Source organism: Tyto alba, unplaced genomic scaffold (assembly GCF_018691265.1).
Source record: "Tyto alba isolate M040663 unplaced genomic scaffold, T.alba_DEE_v4.0 Super-Scaffold_29, whole genome shotgun sequence".
In the NCBI taxonomy this organism is placed as follows: Eukaryota; Metazoa; Chordata; class Aves; order Strigiformes; family Tytonidae; genus Tyto; species Tyto alba.
In genome coordinates this window covers 6,368,320-6,390,180 of record NW_024881303.1, presented here as the reverse complement: position 1 = coordinate 6,390,180, position 21,861 = coordinate 6,368,320, and positions in this window count along the sequence as shown.

Genomic DNA, 21,861 nt, shown 5'->3' with positions numbered 1-21,861 from the left:
AAAAAACTGCATTCAGTCTCCCCCAAACACTAGAAACCACAGGCTGCAGGTTAAAACCCAGCATGAAGGTCTGCATCACTCTCCACATGCTGGCAAAGGGAGGAGGACGGTGGAGCCAGCCACCAGCTAGCAACTCTCTGGGTCTCAGCTCCAGTTTCCTCAAGCTCACCGTGCTGCTTTATCCCATAGATAATCCTTTGCCTGAAACAATGTCAAAGATCTCCAGCCTGTGAGGTTTGGCTGAAAGATAATAGATAAAATATGTATTACAACATGCCCAGGTCACTTTCTGCAAGGTTGTCCCACAGAGTTTGTCAGTGCCTGGCCCCCAGAGCCTGCTCCTCCTTACGCTGTGCATGTGTGGGACCTCCTCTGCTCTCTCCACTTCTTACACTAACTCCTCACCAAACAAACAAACAAAAAACATGTACCCACCCACCCTCCCAGCACACTGTAAAATGCCTGCAACACAGTGATAGCATTTAATCCTCCTGGCAGCACATTACAGTGGCTTTCAAACTCTAAACAAGCTCTATACCACCACAGCCTTACTTGTGAAATTATTTATCACGGGTTGGTTTATAGAGTCTTTTATAAGCTTCATATTGGCTAATAATGACCTGGAGGCCTTATGTCCTCTGGCTTGACGGATTCCATGTTTACAAGTCTGGGAGCTTGACTCCTGGAAGAGATTTGCAGTCTGGAGCCATGCTGTCTGCCTGACCATATGCGATGAGTATCATTTATGCAATAAGAATTGCACTGGATGGGTGCTGCGCCTTGAACACAGGCTTGGGCTGGGCAACAGCAGCCCATGTTCCACGAGGAACAGGGTCACACATGGCTCATCCCCTCACATCCTGTTGGGAGTCAAAAGTTTTCACCAGGCGTGAATCAGAAATGTGTGAACCTCGTGAAGTTCAACAAGGCCAAGTGCAAGGTCCTGCCCATGGGTCGGGGCAATCCCAAGCACAAATCCAGGCTGGGCAAGGAGTGGCTGGAGAGCAGCCCTGTGGGGAAGGACTTGGGGGCATTAGTGGATAGAAAACTGAACGTTAGCCAGCAATGTGTGCTCACAGCTTAGAAAGCCAACCGTGCCCTGGGCTGCATCAAGAGAAGTGTGGGCAGCAGGTCAAGGGAGGGGATTGTCCCCCTCTACTCCACTCTCGTGAGACCCCAATACTGTGTTCAGATCTAAGGCCCCCAACAGCAGAAGGACATGGACCTGCTCAAGCAGGTCCAGAGGAGGCCACGAAGATGCTCGGGGGGCTGGAGCATCTCCCCTATGAGGACAGGCTGAGAGAGTTGGGGGTGTTCAGCCTGGAGAAAGGAAGGCTTTGGGGAGGCCTTATAGCAGCCTTCCAGTATCTGAAGGAGGATACAGGAAAGATGGGAAGGACTTTTTACAAAGGTATTGTCGTGGTTTTACCCCAGCTGGCGACTAAGCACCGTGCAGCCACTTGCTCACTTCTCCCCTGCCCTTGGTGAGATGGTGAGGAGTATCAAACAAAAAAAAACAAAACAAAAAAAAAAAAAAAAAAAAAAAAACAAACCAAACTCATGGGTTGAGATAAGAACAATTAAATAATTGAAATAAAATGCATTAATATTATTGTTATTGTTGTGGTTGCTGTTGTTATTAGTAGTATTAATATTACTACTATTATTGTAATAAAAAGGAAGATAACAAAAAGAGAGAAAAATAAAACCCAAGGAAGACAAGTGGTGCACAGTGCAATTGCTCACCACCCGCTAACTGATATCCAACCATTCCCTGAGCAGCAATCGGTCCCTTCTGGCCAACTCTCCCCAGTCTGTATACTGAGCAGGATGTTCTATGGTATGGAATATCCCTTTGGCTAGTTCAGGTCAGCTGTCCTGGCCATGCTCCCTCCCAGTTTCTTGTGCATCTACTTGCTTGCAGAGCATGGGAAACTGAAAAGTCCTTGACTTAGGATAAGTGCTACTTAGCAACTAACCAAAACATCAGCATGTTATCAACATTATTCTCATACTAAATCCAAAATACAGCACTATATCAGCTATTAGGAAGAAAATGAAGCTTATCCCAGCTGAAACCAGGACAGGCATGTAGTGATAGGACAAGGGGTAATGGCTTTAAACTGAAGAAGGATAGATTTAAATCAGATGTAAGGGAGAAATTCTCCCCTGTGCGGGGGGCGAGGTGCTGGCCCAGGGTGCCCAGAGCAGCTGTGGCTGCCCCCTCCCTGGAAGGGTTCAAGGCCAGGTTGGACGGGGCTGGGAGCCCCCTGGGCTGGGGGAAGGGGGCCCTGCCCGGGGCAGGGGGCTGGGACTGGATGATCTTTAAGGTCCCTTCCAACCCAAACCATGCTATGATGCTATAATATGATTCTAAGGCAAGGCTTTTTGAAGCAGCATTTTCTTAGCTGTGGTACATCAGCTCTGGGCAACAGCCACACCTTTGGAAATTATTGGAGACTTTAGGAGTTTTCCAGTTGCTATCCACCTTGGGGATCCCAGCCCAGAGAGCACCTCTTCCCTCCATTGCCCATGAGTGCCAACAGTACACGATCCTTCCTTCAAATCCCCTGGGAGGTGCAGATAAAGTCAGACCTAAGAAAATGCACAGTTTGTTTATTATAGCAGTCAGTTCACAAAAGATATTAACAGATGGGAAGCAGTGCAGAATAAAAATGTTGTCATTGGGTAACAAGCTTGTCCCTTTTCATTTGATGACCTAAAATATAGGTATCTTTATGACATTGGAGTCTATACACTGGAATTTGAGGCTTATAAAATAACTCAGATACAAATTACACAGTAGCTTTAAGATTAAAAGTCCAGAGATGCAGGTAATAGCTTCATTAGGGGCTTCTGAGTGCATGTGTTTGTATAAGCTTATATATAAATGTAAAACAAACACAGTGTGGAAGACGAGAAAGCTTTTCTACAATTTCATTTTTTATTGACCGTAACAGGGGAGAGCCACAAGGGAAAAGGTAAAAGCTTTTGTTTTGGAAAAAGACTGCTGGCTTCAGAGAGATGTAACTGGCAGGCACCAGTTAAGTGTTAAGTGTATTAAAAGTACCTCCTGTCTCCAACTAAATCTTCAAAATAAAAAATAAAAGAAGCAAAGAGGCACTCATGAGAGTGCCATATTTTTTCTCTCTTTTTTTTTTTTTTTTTTTTTTTTTTTTTTTTTTATGGTTAGCTTTCTCTAGGCAGCAATGAGAAGAGACTAAATTCTCCTTCTCGATTCAGCATCAAGAAAAAACTACAATGGGGAATGGGCAGCCACAGGCACCCACTGCACTACCTGACCTCCTGAACACAGGGATTTCTATTCTTGCTCTGAGGGCAGGAAAGGAAGCAGTGTCCAGGGCTGCTGGACTTGATCAAAGTGGTAGCAAGTGGTCAGCCAGCTTTGCACTAAACAGCAAGAGGCAAGTGGATGCAAACATAGGCACGTCATGGCACAAGCGTGGGCAACTGAGCTCAGCAGTGGCTCAAGAACCAGCAGAGTTTGCTGAGCTGTACAAAGTCTGCCGTGTCAGCTCTGGTAGCCCAGCACATCTGTTTTAGCCCCAAAAGGGAGGTTGTTTCTGGTGTCTGCTCTGCAGGAGCTCCACAACTCTGGGAAAAAACAGCCCACAACATGGCCACATCTCATGGTCATGTCCATGAGTTTTATGGCCCTTTCAAACTGCCGGAGCAACCAAAGGAGGTGGGTGTACTCGTGTACCCTCCCCAGCTGGCTGGGCTGACGCGGAGCACATAGCGAAAGGAGTTTGTTTGGGCTACCTGCCTGAGTGAGACACCATCCTCATTTTTGCTACTTGCCCAACACCAGTTGCCAAACAAACTCACTGACACAAGGCAGGAGCTCATGAGGTTTTGCAGTCCCACCCCCCCCACTCTGTATCTTTTGTTACCAGCAATAACATTTCATATTAGCCACAGAAACCAGATGGCCCCAACGTGAAGCCAGAGAACAGCAACCTCTGTTCTTTCCATTTTCAAAACTTTCCCTTGAATCCATTATTCACACAGGTCATTCTCTTGCAAGGTTAAATGAAAACCGCAGCATGCTCCATACCTGCCAAATAAAATTAAAGCTTTCATTGCACAGCATTCAGACACTCTTCGCTTTCTCCATGGGAAGTCACGATATTATCACCAAGCTGCTTAAGCGTGACAGCAGACAGGATTTGGAAGAGACATTTAGGATCAGGAGAGCAAGATACATTTACTGGAAGCTCATTCCAATGAGAAAATGTAAGATGGTTTAAGTTGCTGAGTAAAAAGTGCTGGTTTAACATTATAGTCAGCAGGTGAGATGATGACATTTTCTAAAAGACTGGAAAATGCTTGGGGCCAACATCATGCAGCACAAAAGAGAAGATTCAGTCTAGATTTAGGGACTTTCAAAATATCTTCTCTCTTGTTTAATAGCCAGAGGGCATTGAAGACCAAACTTTTATAAAGCTGTGAGATCTGAGTAATACAAAAAGGCACTCAACTGGGTGAAAGAGCTCTTCATTTTATACACTTTATGAGTGCACAGAAGCTTCTCCAACTGCAAAGCTCTGACATCGTTCTCCTGCAAATTCAGTTTCTAATACTATATCTTTTTTCTAATACCAAGTAGTACTCAGCCCACTTCCCATTACCACTAACAGCCTTTCTCCATGTTACAAGCTCTACAAATGTCAGTCCCATGCTCTTGTTTTGGAACTGCTGGCCAAGTGCTTAGGACAGTGTCCTGGCTCTCCTCATCATGGTCCATGGGCAGAGGAAGTAGCTAGGACTCAGGTGTCCTCGTCATGCATATTTACATGAAAGTCAGACCTGAAATAAAATATCTGTAATATACTAGTTATCCCTTCTGCTTTGTGGGCAGCTCTCTCAACTCTCTTCTTTGACTGCAGATCCCAAGAGACATGCTCTTGGCTACCGTCCCTTTGCCCATCTCTTCAGTGTGGACTTAGTGCTGAAGTTATATTCTTCCAAAGCTCCCAGTTTCATGGAGGAACACAGGACATCTGAGTAGCTGAAATAGGTCATTTCTTACTTATCAGCAAAAATGAGAAAGGAAACTGGAGTTGATGTTCCCAGACTTCCCATAGCTGGAGTTTGCTAGAGGCGTTACCAGCTCTGGAGTCCATACATCAGCAGTACTCTGGCAACACAGCATAAACAGCTATTTGCTTATAGGGCATATAATAAAGAGTTTCAGGAATAATTTAATCAGAATCCTTAAACTAATGGCTGGAAATAGCTAAGTGTGAGACGGTCAAGATAAAGTGGTATGTTATTTGTATTTCTGCAGCACCTGCAGAGACTGCTCTGTTCCCTGTCTTGATAGACAGCCTTTGTTGGCTGGAAGTAGTGCAGCAGTGCAAGGTATAAAACAGCCATTAGCTTGGGCAGGAGAGGGAGAAGAGCAGAAGGAAATCACCAGCCACCATGTATGGAGCAAGCTCACCAAAGCAGAATATCACTGTTGCTCTCAAGCAGGCTGAAGTTGCAAAGGAGAATCCAAGAGCTGAAAATCAGGCCGATGTTGACACAAGACTCCTATTCAAATATTTAGGGAATGACCACAGTATGTTGGGATTTTTGTCTCATATTGGCTGCCCAAAGCCTGAAAACATATCTGGAAGCCAGCAAGAACTAAACCTTAGAGTCTGTCTTATTTGCCAGCTTTCCAGGAAACACTTCTCATTTCATAGTTCCAAGCTCAAGCTGTCATCAGCATACAGTTCACTATAAAAGGAGGATAATAGGTCTTACATTATTATTAAAATCTTTTGGGGAATGAAGGGAATGGAAGGCAGGTCTTCTAGTAGATACAAATACTTCAATAGCTGAATAATCTTCTTAAAGAGCCTGACTGCATTCCAATCTCCTATTTCCCACCTGTGATGGGAGAATTTGCTCTCTCTGCTCTGCTGCATCAGTCCAAGGGCTTCACAGGGTGGAGGCAAAGGCAGCACTGGGGACAGTGGCTGCAGCCTGATCCTTCTCCCAGTTACAGCAGCACCATGAATGCTGGGATGAACATTTCCTTTACCAATGGGGCTGCAGGACAGGAAATACCACCACAGAAACAAATTCCAGATGTGCCATGGCACATACAAAACACTTGATATGTAAGTGAAAGTCAGAGGCTCAATATTTCCTTCTATCTCAGGAGGGAGGATTGCTTCCCCTGCAAGCCCCACCTCCTTCAGTCACCACTTTTATCTTCATATATCTACAGGGACACATTTAAAGTCAAATCTATCCTTCAAGGTCACACAGTGATGCATGGCAAGGAGACCTGTCCTGACACCAGAGGACGCACAGAGAGGGGTCTCATCTGCATTTACCTGGCACGGACACCCTCAGGAGCACTGATTAGCACCAGGGTAAGGGACACTGGGACAACTGTGAAATAACAACTACAGTTTTGCACCCTAGCAACCTAGGCTTCCATCTCAGACCATACAGACCACAAGGCATGAAAAGAGGAGCAAAAATCTGCCTTGGTCACTGTTTTATCCTGTCAGTTGTAGGCAAGACAATCAGTTGTATCAGTCAGCTGTAGGTAAGAGAATGATAAGGCTGTGTTTCTCCAGGTGCAAAATGGAGATGGTGATAACTCTGTACATTTTAGTCAGAACAGAGGTACCAGCTATTTCCTACAGTCTTGCCTTGCAACTGTTACACCAACCAGCTTGCAACCCTACAGTCAGGCTGTTGTTTGACTCCCAACAATACTTCTGGGAAACTCATTTGTGGGACAGAAAGACAGCTCATTTCTTGCTGTGCTCCCTGATGTAAACTGGGATTTATCCAGAGTGCATTTACACTGCCAGCACAGCCCAGGGCATGTTGAGCCTTGACCCTGAAGTGAGATGATCAGTGGGGCTGCAGTGAGCTCTGCAATGGCCAAAAAGCTAGTCCCCAAGCTGGCTAGGGAAGAGCTGGGTGAGACAAGCAGAACTTGACCCTGTGACACACCACAATGAGAGATACCACAAGGCTGGTTTTGCTCCCAGAAGCAACAGTGTCCTTGGAGCATCTCTTTTTTTTTTTTTCCATCTCAGCCCTTCACGTGTTGGTACCTGGAACACAGGCACAGGCAGAAGCCCTGGAACCAGGGTCACAGGCTGCTTCATCACAGAGGAGGAAGAAAACACCAGCTAAACACACAAATAATTTTCAGACACAATTTCATTGCAGAGATTAAGAGCTAAGAGCAATTCAAGGGGCTGCTGGGCAAGGCGTTACTGTGCAACAGCAGTTCACGTGCTCCTGGTCCCCCACCGATAAAAGAGGAGTGAGACAAATTGCTCTTCTGTCACAAGCTAAAGATATCACACTGAGGCTTACTGGAGTTCACATTCCTGAGAAGGAGGAGATGGGGTTTATAGTAGCCTTTCCAATGATAAATTGTCAGGTAAAGCAACAAACCTGAAACAGCAACTAGAGTTCAGATACAATTCTGATTTAAAAAAAAAAAATGAGATGTTTCAAAGAATGAAGCCAATTAACTATTTGACTCAGCCACCAAGGAAAGACGTGAACCTCTTGGGAGTCTTTAAGTGAAGATTTTTTCTGGAGGTGGGCAATAGCCACACACTGCTTCCCAACATGAACCCAGGGACCAATGGGTAATTTCCACAGTCCCCACCAAGCCAATATTTAAACAAGAGGATCTGTCTGTCTCTTACATAGAATAAAGAGGTGACACTTGGCCAGACCTTTCCTGGAAGTATCTCTGGCCATTTTGTGCCCCAGCCAGGTGGTGGAAGCACAGGAATGACAGAATAATTGAAGTTGGAGGACACTTCTGGAGGGGTCTGTTCCAAGTTCCTGCTCAGGGCAAAGCCAGCTTAGAGCAGGTTTCTCAGGGCATTTTTCTAGTTGAGGTTTTTAATATCTTTTAGTAGTCCTTTAATAAGGAATGAAATTCATGACTGTTTCAATGTTTGATCACCCTCATGGTGAAAAAATTTTCCCTAATACCAAATCAGAATTTTCCTTGTTTCCTTGTTTTTCCTTGTTGCTCCAGAGGAAGCAACTTGGAAGCCTGAGTTAAGCATTGCTATTGCTGGAGATCACCTCAGTGGTGAGGAGCATCGGCACAGCCCTGGCTGGGTTTGCGCTCCAGAGCGGGGTGAGAGGAGGGTCTTGCAGGACCACGCCAGCATCCCTCCTGCTTCTCCCCCCGGGCTTCTCGGCCCTTTCTGCTGATCGTAGCAAGCTGTTGTGTGGTCTGTGCAGGGAGGTTGCAGTCTGCCAACACTTTTCAGCTGGTTTAATTATTCTCTCATAATAACTCTTCCCCTTTTTCTATGAAGAACAGATGATCAACACGGATTGCATGGCGTTTCAAAAGCTGCTGTTTATATCCAGCCATCTTCCCCCACCTCTCCCCAGATCCACAGGGGCTGAGCTCGCTCGACTGACTCCAGAGTCCTAACTTCAACAATGACAGTGTTGCCAATACTGATATTAAACTAAATGCTTTCCATGTTGGGGCACAAGTAACAATAGTCAATATTTTGGTGAGGATGAATTACAGGCAGCAGTTGCAACAGCTGCCTTCAGTTTTGGCTCTAACACCCTGCTCCCCAGTGAGGTACAACACACCATTTGATGAATTCCACACTCTGTTCTTCAGTTACAGTTTATTAAAAGATGGATTAAAACATTGGCACAACAGTGGCCACAGGAATATTTTTCCAGCAACATCATCCCAGAAGTCTTTGGAGACACAGAATTGTGTCTAAATTGGGACACCATTCATACACAGTTTGAACTGGTGTTCAGAAAGCCCATACTCACTGTTAAAGGGGTATTTTGTTACCAAAAAAAAAAAAAAAATCTATGTCCTCTGTAGGCTCAATATTGACATAAATCATTACAGATATGGTAAAGTCTGAGAAGCAACTTTGAGCTTTGAAATCACAGTATAGAGACCAGCAAGAGTTGGAAAAAACATTGATTGCAAACAGCTGGTAGACATCACACGTGAGCAGCAAGACCTGCACTGAGTTCAACAAGTTACTCTTCCCACTGCACTGCCTGGATGCAGAATTTAATGCAAGTCGTGCAAGAGTATCCAGGAGACACAGTTTACCTGTCCCACATGTATGAATCCTGCATCCCATTTTATGACACTCCCCCTCACCAGGTCATGGCTTTTACAGAAAAAGTGAGACTCTGTGACTATGATCCAGGCTTTAACATCATGGAAAAATCATCAAGAGTAATTGAGTTAGTTCCACGCAATGCCATGACAAGTTATAATTCAGAAGGAGACAGGGAAATGGTAGGAGCTGAAGTCAACGCAAGCCAAGAGGCAGGAACAAACCCCTGTTTGAGCTGAAATTCTCCTTATTCACCCCCTCACTTTTCCTGCTGAGCATGCAAAATTGTTCAGGAGATCGTAGCCAAACCATTTGGTGCAAATGAAGACACAGGGCAGAGACTGAGCCTTCAGAGCTGTGGATTTGATCTCTGCTGCACCAGAGAAGCTGAAGTTCAGTTGTCTACTTGCACGCCAAGCCAATAATACGGCCACTATCAGTGAGGTGAGGGCACTCACCTGTCCCACTCAGCCCAATGTTTCCCTGCAGCTGACCGAGATGCTCCATCCTTTGGGGCACTAGCTATCATGGACATCAACTCTTTCCTTTTATAAGGGAACCACACATCTCCAGTGCTGTGAACCATTCAGCCAGGGTCAGAGGCTGAAGAGTTAAACATTAACCCAAGTATATGCCAGATTTCAAATTAACTAGCCAGTGTGAAAAGGAACTTGAGTGTTTAAACATGCATTTAAAATATTCCCCATGCAGCTTATCCACCGACAGAGGACTCCACAAAGCTGCTGCAACGTGCTGGCCATTGTGCTGTGACCAGACCTTCTGGAGAACATTTGCTGGTTTGGTTTGTTGGTTTTTTTTTTTTGTTTTTTTTTTTTGTTTGTTTGTTTGGTTTTTTTTGTTGTGATTTTTTTTTTTTTTTTTCCTCCTCTCTCTTTGGTACAACTCCCAGCTTCACTCTGCAAAAAAAAAAAAAAATGCCTAAAAAGAACATTTCATGGAATTACACCAAGATGTGTCAGAACTGTGGGGCTGCGGCTCTCTGGCAGACAGCAGGCATGTGCTGTGGTCAGCCTCAGAAGCCGTGGACACTAATGAGGTGACAGTGGCAATGAGAGGCTTCGCAAAGCAGAGACAGGCATGGGAAGGGCAACTGGCAGACTTATTTTAGGTGATCCTTTTCAGGACTCACTACTTTACGGGCAAAACTCCCTGGAGTAGCCTTCACCAACTAACCCCTCCACTATGAAGCAAGGAGCTAAGGCATCACCCTGGCACCTCTTGCCCTCCCCAGTCGTACTTTCCATTTTCATCACTAACATATACAGACATGTGCTAACACCCCATCCTTGGGGGACCTGGCCTGGATTTTCCAAAGTCTGTCCTCACACCAGAAACCACTGGCAGACTTGTAGAGGAGTGGGAGGGAAGGGGAAACAATTTTGCATTTCATCTGCCTTTGTGCTTTTGCATTTGCTGTAAGGGCATGCAAGCTGCATTCATTTCCATTTTATTTATTTTTAGCTCTACTTGGTTCTACACAGGCTCCCAACCCACCATAACAGCCCTGCTCCTGCATTTGTTTGAAAATTAGCTTGCACACAAGGGAACTTTATTCTGAAGCTGTGAGTGTTATGTCCCAAAGCTAGATTGACAAAAGGATGCTATCTTCAGAAGTGAGTAAATATTTTCTTCGAATGGGTACCATGGGAGTCATTCCCACATTCCCTCCCCAAACTCAACAGATGTGCATACAGCTGCTTCAATAATTCAGTACCAACCTTCACAAAAGACAGATTTCTGAGAGCTGCAGTTGAATGCTGAAGACAAGCCAGTTTGAATATGACCGGAATATGAAGATAACAGCACTAATGACTTCCACAAGAGTGATCCCATCCTAAACAAGCCAACCTAGTGCCATATTTATCTCAGCTCTGCTAATCCTGCCCCTGCCAGCAGGCCAGCCCACCAGCAGGCTCAGTTTGCTGGAATCAAAGTCTGCTGGAGCCCAGACCCCTTTTCTGTGAGCAGGGTGAGGGCACAGACATCCCTCCCACCTGAAACAACTCCTCTTTCCTACAGATGCACCCAGCCCAGACTTCCAGATGTGTCAAGCAGAGCTCTATTATAGGGGCTTCCTGTGATGGGAACAAGGGCTTTTCATTACTGTACGAGGAGAGAAGTAATTTGCTTTGATTACAGCTTCAGCCAAATCGGGCCACACATGCAGAAGTTTGGGGTTTACATTAGCATAACTTCACTGGCTTTTGCCAGACCAAAACAGATGTTCCCCCATGTCTATGGCAGGTTGAGTTTAAGTAGATCCCCAAAATAGCACAGATCTCTAGCAGTCAGAAGACAAAAGTTAATTCTTCCAGTCCATTTACCATATGTTCTATTTTGGTGTGCAGCATCCTGCAGTGGGGGGGGTGGGGGGGAGGAAATCTTACGTGCTGACATAGGCATTCATTATAAACATTTCAAGTCTATCAGTCAACCCCCTTTCATCTCACCACGTAAGGGAGCCTTCATCTACACAGAGGACCTCACTCAGAGCTTGACGTGAGTGTGGAACTGACAGTGAGAAAACACCTGCAAGTGTCCGCTCCTTAATACCTCTTCTTGGAAACTGGAGTATTTACTGTTTAAAGGTGCAACCACTGACAACTACCACAGGCTTTCCAAAGAGGAGGAAGCTCCAGGAAAGAACAGTTCCAACCCACAATAAAGGAGGTGATATTTTGCCCTGAGAGCAAGCTACAGTTTCCACTACACTGCCTGCATGTCCCTCACATCACAGCTGCATATAGTACTGGCGACAAGGGCGTTGTTTTCCAGAGGAAGATATTCCCCCACAGAGTTCTATTACTCCTATCCAGTCACAGTGACATTTCTCCAGTTTGACGGTTTTAGAGGCTCTTTTCTCCATTTCAGTTCCCCCTAATTTATCCACACAGGAGACTTGACCTCTGCAGGACTTTTCTTTCATATCAGAAAGCACATTGGGGCATCCCAGCCCTTCAAAAGCCAGCTCTTCCCTTATATCTGCAGCTCACAGCCCTGTGTGCACTGCAAAGCAATGTAGCTGGAAAATGAAACAGTGGCAGTCACATCAAGGAAAGGTGAAGCCCCCAGAAGCACAGCCATCCAAAATCAATAGCAGCAGACCCATTTTATGTGCAGAAGACTTCCTCCAGGCAGGCAACAAATGAGCGACAGACATTTTCATTTCCTAGATCTATCCAGCCCCTGTCTTAAGCCTCAGCTTCATGAATCACTGCACAGCAGTAGAGCAGAGCCCAGAAGCATCCCTTTAGCTGGCAGTGATACTGGGAAAGGTGCATCCCTTTACATTGACATAAATCTCAGATCATCACCATTCGTGCTCACCACACACTGGGGGTATATGCTTGGGCAACTGCCACAGTTCAGCTATGGCTTAGCAAACTACATTTTTTCCTCCATTGTCCATTCACAGGCATGGAGTTTTCAAATACAGTCACAATTCAGACAGGCTGTGTAAAGCCAGAGGAAGCAGCCTTGATCCAGCAGAAACTGTCACCAGTGTCCTGCCTCCGACTCAAACAGCTGCTGCAGAGAAAAGCTTAGCAATTAAAGATTTTATGGGTAAAACATTATTTAAAAATAGTTCACCTAATAAAGATTCTTCATCACTTAATAGCTGTTATCCTACCTCCAAAAATCTTGGTGATTTATAGCTTGTGTATCCCTAAGTCCTTTCTCGTGCATTTTACCATTTCTATTTTAACCACCCTTAGTGCTGGCCTCCACGATAGCACCTGGCACGACAGACAGATACTCTCTCACATCTTCAGTGATGCCAGGCTCTCAGGGCAAGGACAGGATCACTGTGTGAGGCCAGGAGAGGTACACACCATGCAGCAGACACTTATCACCCTGAGCAACCCACTGTCCTTCTCCACCAGCCCCTCTCTCCCACCCTTCTCCTGACCCCACCACGGCTCTCCTACTTTCTAGCAGCAAGACAACCTCAGTCCCCAGCCAGGCTCCCCTACAGCAGTCATTTCCTTGATGCTACCATGCGTGACTATCTCCACCAGCATTTCTGGCCACTCGCAGACCCAGATCTCTAAGGCTTCCACTAACAAATGCCTCTTTCCAAGTGCAAGAGGTACTCACGGACTCTTCACTGCAAACTGCAGCCTTTAACTGCAGCTCTGGGCACTGCCAAGGACTGGGACCAGCACAAAGTCTCCAAGCCATCTGTCTTTTATGAGAACAACAATCATCCTAGAAGAAGAGCTTCTTCTCATTGGAGGGGGGGATGGTGGGGGACAGGGGACGGGGGGGGGGGGGGAGTGTTGTGCCTTCCCCCAAGAGGGTCATGCTCACTAAATAGGAGGTGGGACACAAAATTGGGAAAAGGTGAAATGTTTTCTCTGGCAATAGGAGAGGAGTGTAAGCGAGCAGGAGTCCTCCGCTGTGCCTGCCCCAGTACACATGGCTTGCACTGATTGCAGTCACGGCAATGAGGGATCCAGGCTGTAATGAGTATCCCCCAGTGAGATAAGGTAAATTCTTGCCACATTCTTCCAATTGAATAGCTGTAAATACAATCAGGGCTGGATTTCAGCCAAGACCTAATTCAGCTGACAATGATTTGCAATTAGAAATGAGGCACAGTTTTGTTTTAAATGGTGGGACTTTATCCCCAAGGCCACAAGGGATTGTCTATCAGTGGCATTACTTAAACTGAGATTGGATATCACACAAAACAATAGAAATTATGTTGGATTAGTTGATTGCTTTTTGGCTATATAAACCACTACCTCTGATACTAAAAGCTCATGCAAAGGATGCTCATGTGATAAGAGCAGAGTCTTATTTTTTCAGAGTACCTTTCTAGTTCACATAACTAAACACCGGAATAACCTAGATAGCAAGTTGTGTAAGTGATTCATCAACGCCCTGGCTCCCCAAGAGATTTCAGATGTGGCACACATCTCAGTGCAGTGCTAATGCTGCCATTGTGGCTCTGGGCTCACCTGCACTTTTGACAACATCCCAGTGGGACTCTGAGAGCTGTCATGGAGAAAGCTGAGAGCTGTCATGGAGAAAGCTGAGAGCTTTATGCACCCACATCCATAGATACTGGCTGCTCCCATGTCTCCTCTCCTTGAGGGACCTTGTGCTACTTGCAGGAGGAGAAACTGCTCCACTATGGGTAAGGGAACGGGGCAGCACTACTAAGAGATCTTGGGTATGGACCAGACATTGTGTGCCAAAGCTCCAGTTTGGGGTTTATATCAAGGGGAGAAGAGGGAGGGAAGAACACAGCCCCACTACGTCCAAAGTGCTTGTGTTTGTCTCCACTGAGTTATTAATTTTGACTTGCAATCACAAGTGAGTCTAATGAAAAAAAGCAAACAAGTAATTACTCATTTGCTTCTGCAAATCCTACAGCCCACTCTGGAAATGTGCACACAAATAGCTGCACTTCAATCACCAACATCATCTCCTCTAGCAACTGATCCCCCCAACCTTGAAAAGCTCCCACAGACATCAGTGCCCCTCCACACCGGGGCCGTGTCCCAGTCAGTGGCCCACCAGATCCCAGGGTGTGCAGCCCCTCCTGTACCACTGCTTGTGTCTCAGGCTGGGACCTGGCCATGCCAGGGAAGGTGTTGAGAGAGTCCTGGAGGCAGAACACATCTTCATCTCTCCTTCCTCAGGAGTCAACAGGGACCAAAGGCAGCGATGCAGGAGGAGGCAGAGGCCCCAGCTTGGCCCAGATGAAGACATGATGTAGCAAGCACGTATCTATCTAGAAGAGGTCGGACAAGTGCCTCCCACTTAATATATAAAAGCTGTTTCTCTTTTTAGCCCTGAGTCTCTGGAGCGCTCATGGCTCACAGCACAACAGACCACATTCACATTTTTCAGATGTGTATAAATGTTAAAAATAACCCGCCGGGTTTCTCCTTAAACAGGGATGAGATCAAGCCTCTGAATAGCCCATTGCAACTTCATGTCAATTTGCGGTGATCCCTGGGGGAGAAGGGAAGGGCAGGGGAAGAGGGAGAGGGAAAGGTATTTTAGAATGGAAAAAGTGATGAAACCTCCAGTCCCCCTCCTTGCTGCTCAGCGCATCGCTGCAAGATCTCCTCACCAGCTGAAGAGCTGTGTTGCAGGAATAGCTCTATAAAAGATTTGAGGAAATACCCATCATTGCTGAGCAAGGGCGGCTGGTCACAAGAGACAGAGTGTTACCAGGCTACATGGCTCGAGAGATGGGACCTGATTGATTCCTGTTGCAGAGTGGCCAGTCGGGGGGCTCTTGCACAGTATCGCTCCTTTAGCTGATTAAACAGGAATGCAGTCTGCTTTGGGAAAGTTACACTTGCAGTCCTGGGGGGAAAAAAAAAAAAAATAAATAAATAAAAGGAGCGGGAAAGAAGATGCTCCTGTTGCTTGAAGAGACACTGGGGAGGGGCATTAACATCATGGTTCTACCTGTGCACTACTACTGTCTGCATCAGAGCTTTGGAAACCCAGGAGGGTGGATTAGACACACAGAACTGCAATGGGAGTCAGAGAAAGCTGCAGCGTCCTCGAGGAGGTGGTACCCAGGCACCCCACTCTGGGTCTGGGTGGCATCTGGGGCTCCTGGATTTGCACACACCCCAAGGGACAAAGCAAGGTGACAACTGCTCACGCAGATCCACCAGCAAGGTTACTGAGCCTGCGTTTTTAGGAGTCACATTTTGCTGTATTCTCTGGGTAACTGAGGAGGGTGAATAGCTGTTGCCCCTCCTGCTACAAAGGGGTTTCTGGAAGTTGAAAGGCGTTCAAGAACTGGGTTTTCTGGTTGAGCTGGGAAAGATTTTTGAGGGGAGCTCATATTTCACAGTTTCCATGCCACTATTTGTTCAATAAATCTCATTGCCAGCTGGATCAGGCTTTAAGACACCAGACAAAAGCCTGGATGCATTTCTGCATTGGAAGCCTAACTCCGAGGCGATGTGAGAGCAGGGAAAAAGGGCAGGACAATGCCAAAAGGATTCTTGCAAGCAATGGGAAGAGCAAGGAGGGTGCATTTCTGGATGTTGCTCATACCAGCACAGCCTGGCCCAGAGCCCCTTCATGACCCTATTGCAGGTCCCACCAGGCCAGCACGTGGCTGGTGGCCTGGGACCACATACAGGGGCACGGCACTCGCAGTGGCACCAGCGTCTGCCTGTCAGTGTGATGGATCGAGCAAACCAGCAGGATCGACTGCAGCCAAGTTCATGTGTGCAGCAGAAAATGCTCAGAGCAGGGGCCGAGCTGAGACTGTCCGAGCATCTCAGAAGATGGCGTCAGAGAAATAACCCCACAGACCCACCGAGCTGCACAGATGTCAAGTGCTTGTTTGTTTAATTGGGCCATATAGTTCTGCTCCCCAAGAAAAAGCTTAGAGAGAGGGTATGTTCTTTGTATTGCCTGGGAAGAAGGAGAGTTTGTGGAGGATCCAGAAAGAGAAAGGAAGTTTTGTGTTTTCAACTTCTTAGTTTGCTTTTTTGTTTTTTTTTTTCCCTAGAATTTATTTTTCTTTGATTTTGGTGAGATAAACCCCCTCTCATTCCCCACCCTCAGACAGACAGAGTAGGAGCAAAGGAGAACAGACACAGGGGTAAAGGAACTCATCTTGTGACAAGAGAGACAGGGACAGGTCAGGCCCAGACTTCTTAGAAGAACAAAAATGCCTGTCGGTCCTCCAGAGCAGAAAGAAACAATCCTCCTCTCCCCACTGCTGCATCCCTCCTCAGCAAACCCTCCCCCAGAATATGACAGATTGGAGAGAAGCCAGTCATTGCCTCATCAGCATTCAACAGCATCGCCATGGCACGTGGGGGACGGAGGCGGCGAGCAGGGGCAAGGGAAGGCACGGCTCTGCCTTACACGTGCCCTCCCCAGCCCTGGCTCCGTCCCCTCCATGGTGTGATCAAGCTGCTGGCACAAGGTGCGGATCACAGATGGCCTGGAGGGGCACGGGGACGTGGGTGACACACGTGTCTCTGAGTTTGCAAGCCAGCCCCTGCCAGCTGCAGCATTCAGGGCTTGGAAAAGGGAAGGGGGAGGAGGGATGCACAGATCAGCTCAGCTGTATGAATCTTTCCCGTGGCTCCAAGGTCAACAGCTCGACCCCCAGGTTTCCTCTTCCCTTCCCAGCTCTGACTCCGTGTCGGCTCCTCTTCTTCAGTGCTGCGCTGGGTGGGAGACTGAAGCGCACAGGGGAGAGGACAGAGGGGGAGGGAAAGATCACTCATGCCAAAAATATTCACACACTGACACAGGGACACACACAGACATGCAGATGCAGGATCTGTGCAGCATTAGCCTGAGTGCTTTTGGCCAGGGAATTCCTCGTGGTAGGTCCCGCTGATGCGGCCAAGCACTTGCCACTCTGCAGTCCTTTGTGCAGTGGATGGACTGTCTGGGACACTTTTCTGTCATCTCTCATGCTGGTACAGGTGGCAGCTGTAAAAGTGGGAACAGGGCTTTGGCTGATTTCTCTGTGGTGAGTTTATGAGGATAGCTAGAGCCAGTCACAACATCATCTCTCTCCTGGCACCTGAAAAGATGTGCCATCCTCTTTCCCACCCAGTCTATCAACAGCAAAAGGGCCAGATGGGAATTTCCATCTCATCACATTTCTATGGGCTAGCGATCACCTACAGGAACCCCAGTGTATACCTGCAGCACCCAGTTTTCCAAGCATCCTCCTGTTTAAGTGCTAGGGGCTGTGTGGCTTCTAGGTCAGAGGGGCTCATGTGCATCAGTCCTGCTTAAGATTTCTTCCTATCTTGCTCTCTCCCAGGCCTGGATCCTAGAGCCCTGACACTGCCTCTGTACCCATTTCTTCTCTCTCAGACCTCACTGAGCTGTGGGTGCCAGGCTCTTCATTTCCTTCCCTTTGTGTTCCATCTTGCATCTCTTCTTGCCTGTTCAGCTGCCATCTCTCTTTAATCTCTCACCTGATCTTCAGCCACAATCACTGCCAGAGTCCCTCTCCTCCAATTTCCACCCCAGCTTAGCTCCAGACCAGCTCCCACCCTGCAGTCTCCATCTCCAGGGCTGATTCTCTGCCATGTCATTTCTCAGGACCAGTTTTCCAGCTGTGTCCTCCCAGTGACTGTGAAACAGCCAGCTGTGCTCTTCATTTTCAAGTCTTTCCTCCCTTGGCCTCATGACTCGGATCTTTCCTTTTTTTTTCCCAACTTCTTAGTCAGTCCTTGTGCTCTCCAGAATTATGCTGTGAGCAGTGTCAGCTCCCTTCTGAGACTGTCCCTTACCAAGATGCCTACAGAAAGGCATGAATAAGGCTAGTCATGTGCTAAGACCTCTGGCCGTTCAATACTTTGTCATTATTTCATTGCACTTCTCACTCTGTCTGTCATCATCTGAGGGCTCTTGTCTTGAGCTATGATGGGGCTGCTTTCTTGCACACAAATATCCTTTCATTTGGAGCAGCCCGTGACGGGGCCTCTTCAGCATGAGAAAAATTGTATATAAATAGCGCACAATACACCTCACCCTTGTAATCACTGCAGGGACACAATTAATGAACAAGCCCATGATACATAAAGGTGCATTCAGACTGTGAATATCACAAGCATTTTAAAAAATGTTCTGTGTTATCTTAGCACCATAGACATGATTGGTGAGATTTACTTCCTCAGCCTCTTTCCAACAGCACTGTCCATGGCCCTCCAAACATCCATCAGCCTGCCATGAAGTTCTTTGTTGCTATTACAAAGAAAAATTTGGGTTCATCAGTGAATTCAGCAGTAACTTTTGTGGATGTGGACCAATGACAACTGATTAAAAGAATCAGATACAGAAAAAAAAAGGTCAAGATGCATCAACTGTTCCTCTCCCTAGTGATAGCACATTTGGCATTTCTTTTCCCTGCCCTGTGGCCATCTACAGAGGAGACAGAATAGACCATCTTGCCTAAAACAGCTGAACCACCATGCACAAGACTTATCAGAGTCAGGGTCAGAGCAAGACCAAATTATTACACATTGAAACATATTTAACATTTTATTACAGGGAGAGGGGTCAGCCTCCCATTGCTTGATGAACCATCAAGTACATCCTGCCAGCAGCTGGAGAGCTAATTACAGCCCCACGCCCACCCCACGGGACTTCATTCCTTTTCCCAGAAATGGGGGAGAGGTCCCTGCTCATACCAGTCTCCCCATGTAGGAATTGGGCTTGGTTTGTTTTTATGTTCTACATATACACAAACAGAGAGCTAAGACCCGGGAGTCCATCTGCAAAAAATCTGGAAATGGTCAATGTGCATAAACTCCACTAAAATTTCAGTAAAAGTTTGTTCTGCCTCTTTGTTATCCTCTTTCCAGTTTTGTTTTTAATGGATTTTCTCCTATTTTCAAAATCATGTTCTCTGTGACAAGGTTGAGGGGAGGGGAACACCAGTTACACAGCTTTAAGCGGTGCCTCAGGAGCACATTACTTATCAGGTACTGGAAGCACAGGCAAGAGGAAGAAGAAGGTTTTGGAGAAAAAAAAATTTGAGATTTGGGGGGGAATCTGTGAACCCTTTCTGAGGGGTCTGAAACAGATAGCCTAGGAAACCGGCAAGTGATGTGGGTAGGGTTCCTTCAGAGGTCTTCACCTTGACAATAATGTGGCAGGTTTCTACAGAATGATATTGCTGTCCTTTTTCAGTCTGGACGACCTCTCAAGGGCCCCTCAAGTGCTGCCTCCTGGCATCATGCCATGTTATAAGCACACACATCCCAATTCACACACTCTCCACTGTGAAGTTTCCACCACTCTGCCATCCAAACACCTTGGCAGAAGGCTACAGTGTGCAGGGAACCACATCAATCATCATTGCACATGAAAGAAAATTAAGTGCCCTAATGTATCGTAATTCCTGTGGTATGGATCCCAGTGCCTCAGCGCAAGATGTTTGACTGTCAAACAGGGCAGATCCTACTAGCCCGAAGGGCAAAGCAGAGGCAGAGGCAGTAATGGGATTGCAGAATGGCAGACAAAATATGGTCTCAGTCAAAAATTAAGAACTGTCCTCCCTGAGAACAAGCCAAGGGCTCTGCTCCCCTTCTTAGATACCATTTTCGGATGACAGTCAGAGACCATAGGTCATCCCACTGGGACTGGCCCCAGGCATGGTGGTGGCTCCAGGGAAAGGCCATAGCACTTCTGCAGACCAGTGAGTCCAACAGAGTCATTGCCTTTTGATCACCACCACCAAAGAGCTCACCATGCAACCTGCAGAGCAGAACGGGTCCTTAAGGGGAGAGACGATCTTCTCTGAGCCCTAGGGCATCCATGTCTGAGGGAGAGCAGGAACAAATGGTCCCACCTCCCAGTAGGGTCCAAACATTGCTGTTTTTTCCTTTGTTGTGCTCAGTGCAAAGACTAGAGAACCTGGGATTTCAGGTGGGGATCAACAAAGTGCTGTTTAGTATAACCACTCTTCAGTACCACCTCCCTGAAAAATACTGGTGCGCTGCATCAGCACACAGAGTTTTATTTTGTATTAGATGACTGACTCTGAGGCCACCGCACAGTAGGAATTTTTAATGTTGTTGTTCTGCCTCAACAGCGTGAGATTGCATTTCTATACCTCTGTTTCTCTAAATGTTGCCCATTCTCGGATGCAGAGGGGCCATTTCATTTATGGATTATGCACCCTTGCAGCCTGCAGTGGATGTGATCAGAGCAGGTTGAAAGCAAGCCCAGCCCTGCTCTGCCAAGTCTGTGCTCTAGGAATTGGAAATTGTTTACCATTGGCCATAATGGCTATTTCATACCAACAACAGCAGCTCGGATAGTAGCTATTGATAAAATATTCTGTTAGCACTACAGAGAGCTTTCTTTGATGGCCCAGCTGTGAGAACATTTGCAAACGTTATATATCATACGCCTATTAGAAATAGATGCATTTGCTGAATTTTCAAAGAGCTGGCTTAAGAATCTGATTATTGCATGGAGAGATGCCAACATGGCACTGTTACTGCATCATTATTTAAGATTTTGAACACATCAGGTTAAAAGCATAGAACACTGTTCATCCAAGCATATGAAGGTGATGAAATCCTATTCACATCACCTATTCCAAGAGCCTAAGGCCAGAATACCATTGGATCACCTGTCAGCATCTGACTCTTACAATTCCTCCTGCTCTCACTGTGAACCCGATCCCTTCTGTTTGACAGGAAAACACTTCAAGAGAAAAAGAATCAACCATTTCCTTCATTGGTTGTTCCAGTGGCTAATCATTTTACCGTGATAAATGCGCAGCTTAATTTTGGCTTGTGTCTGTCTGCTATCAGCCACAGGTCCTTGCTCTGTCCTTCCTGTGAAGTACTCAGAGATTTCTCTCCAGGGAGATGCTGCAGGGATAATAAGGTCACCTCATCGTCTTCTTTCTGCGAAGAAAACAGATAAAGCTCCGTAAGCCTCATGGTGCAAAACATCTTCTCCAGTCCTCAAGTAACTTCTGTGCCTCCTTTCTCCAGGGACCAATGGCCTAATCTGGCTTTGTAAGGCAGTGAAAAAGAAGCAGTTATTTCTGCTCCACAGCTTGGTCCAGCCCTTCTGTGCTGCAGGACAATCTCTGTCACCATCCCCGCGTTCTCTGGATCATGACCACAGTGTCTTCAGGAGGTGACAACTCATTTAGCACTAGTGACCGCTGCTTCTTGCTGGATCTGGAATGAGATGTTCAAATGCACACTGTGTGAACAGGCCTGGTTTACCA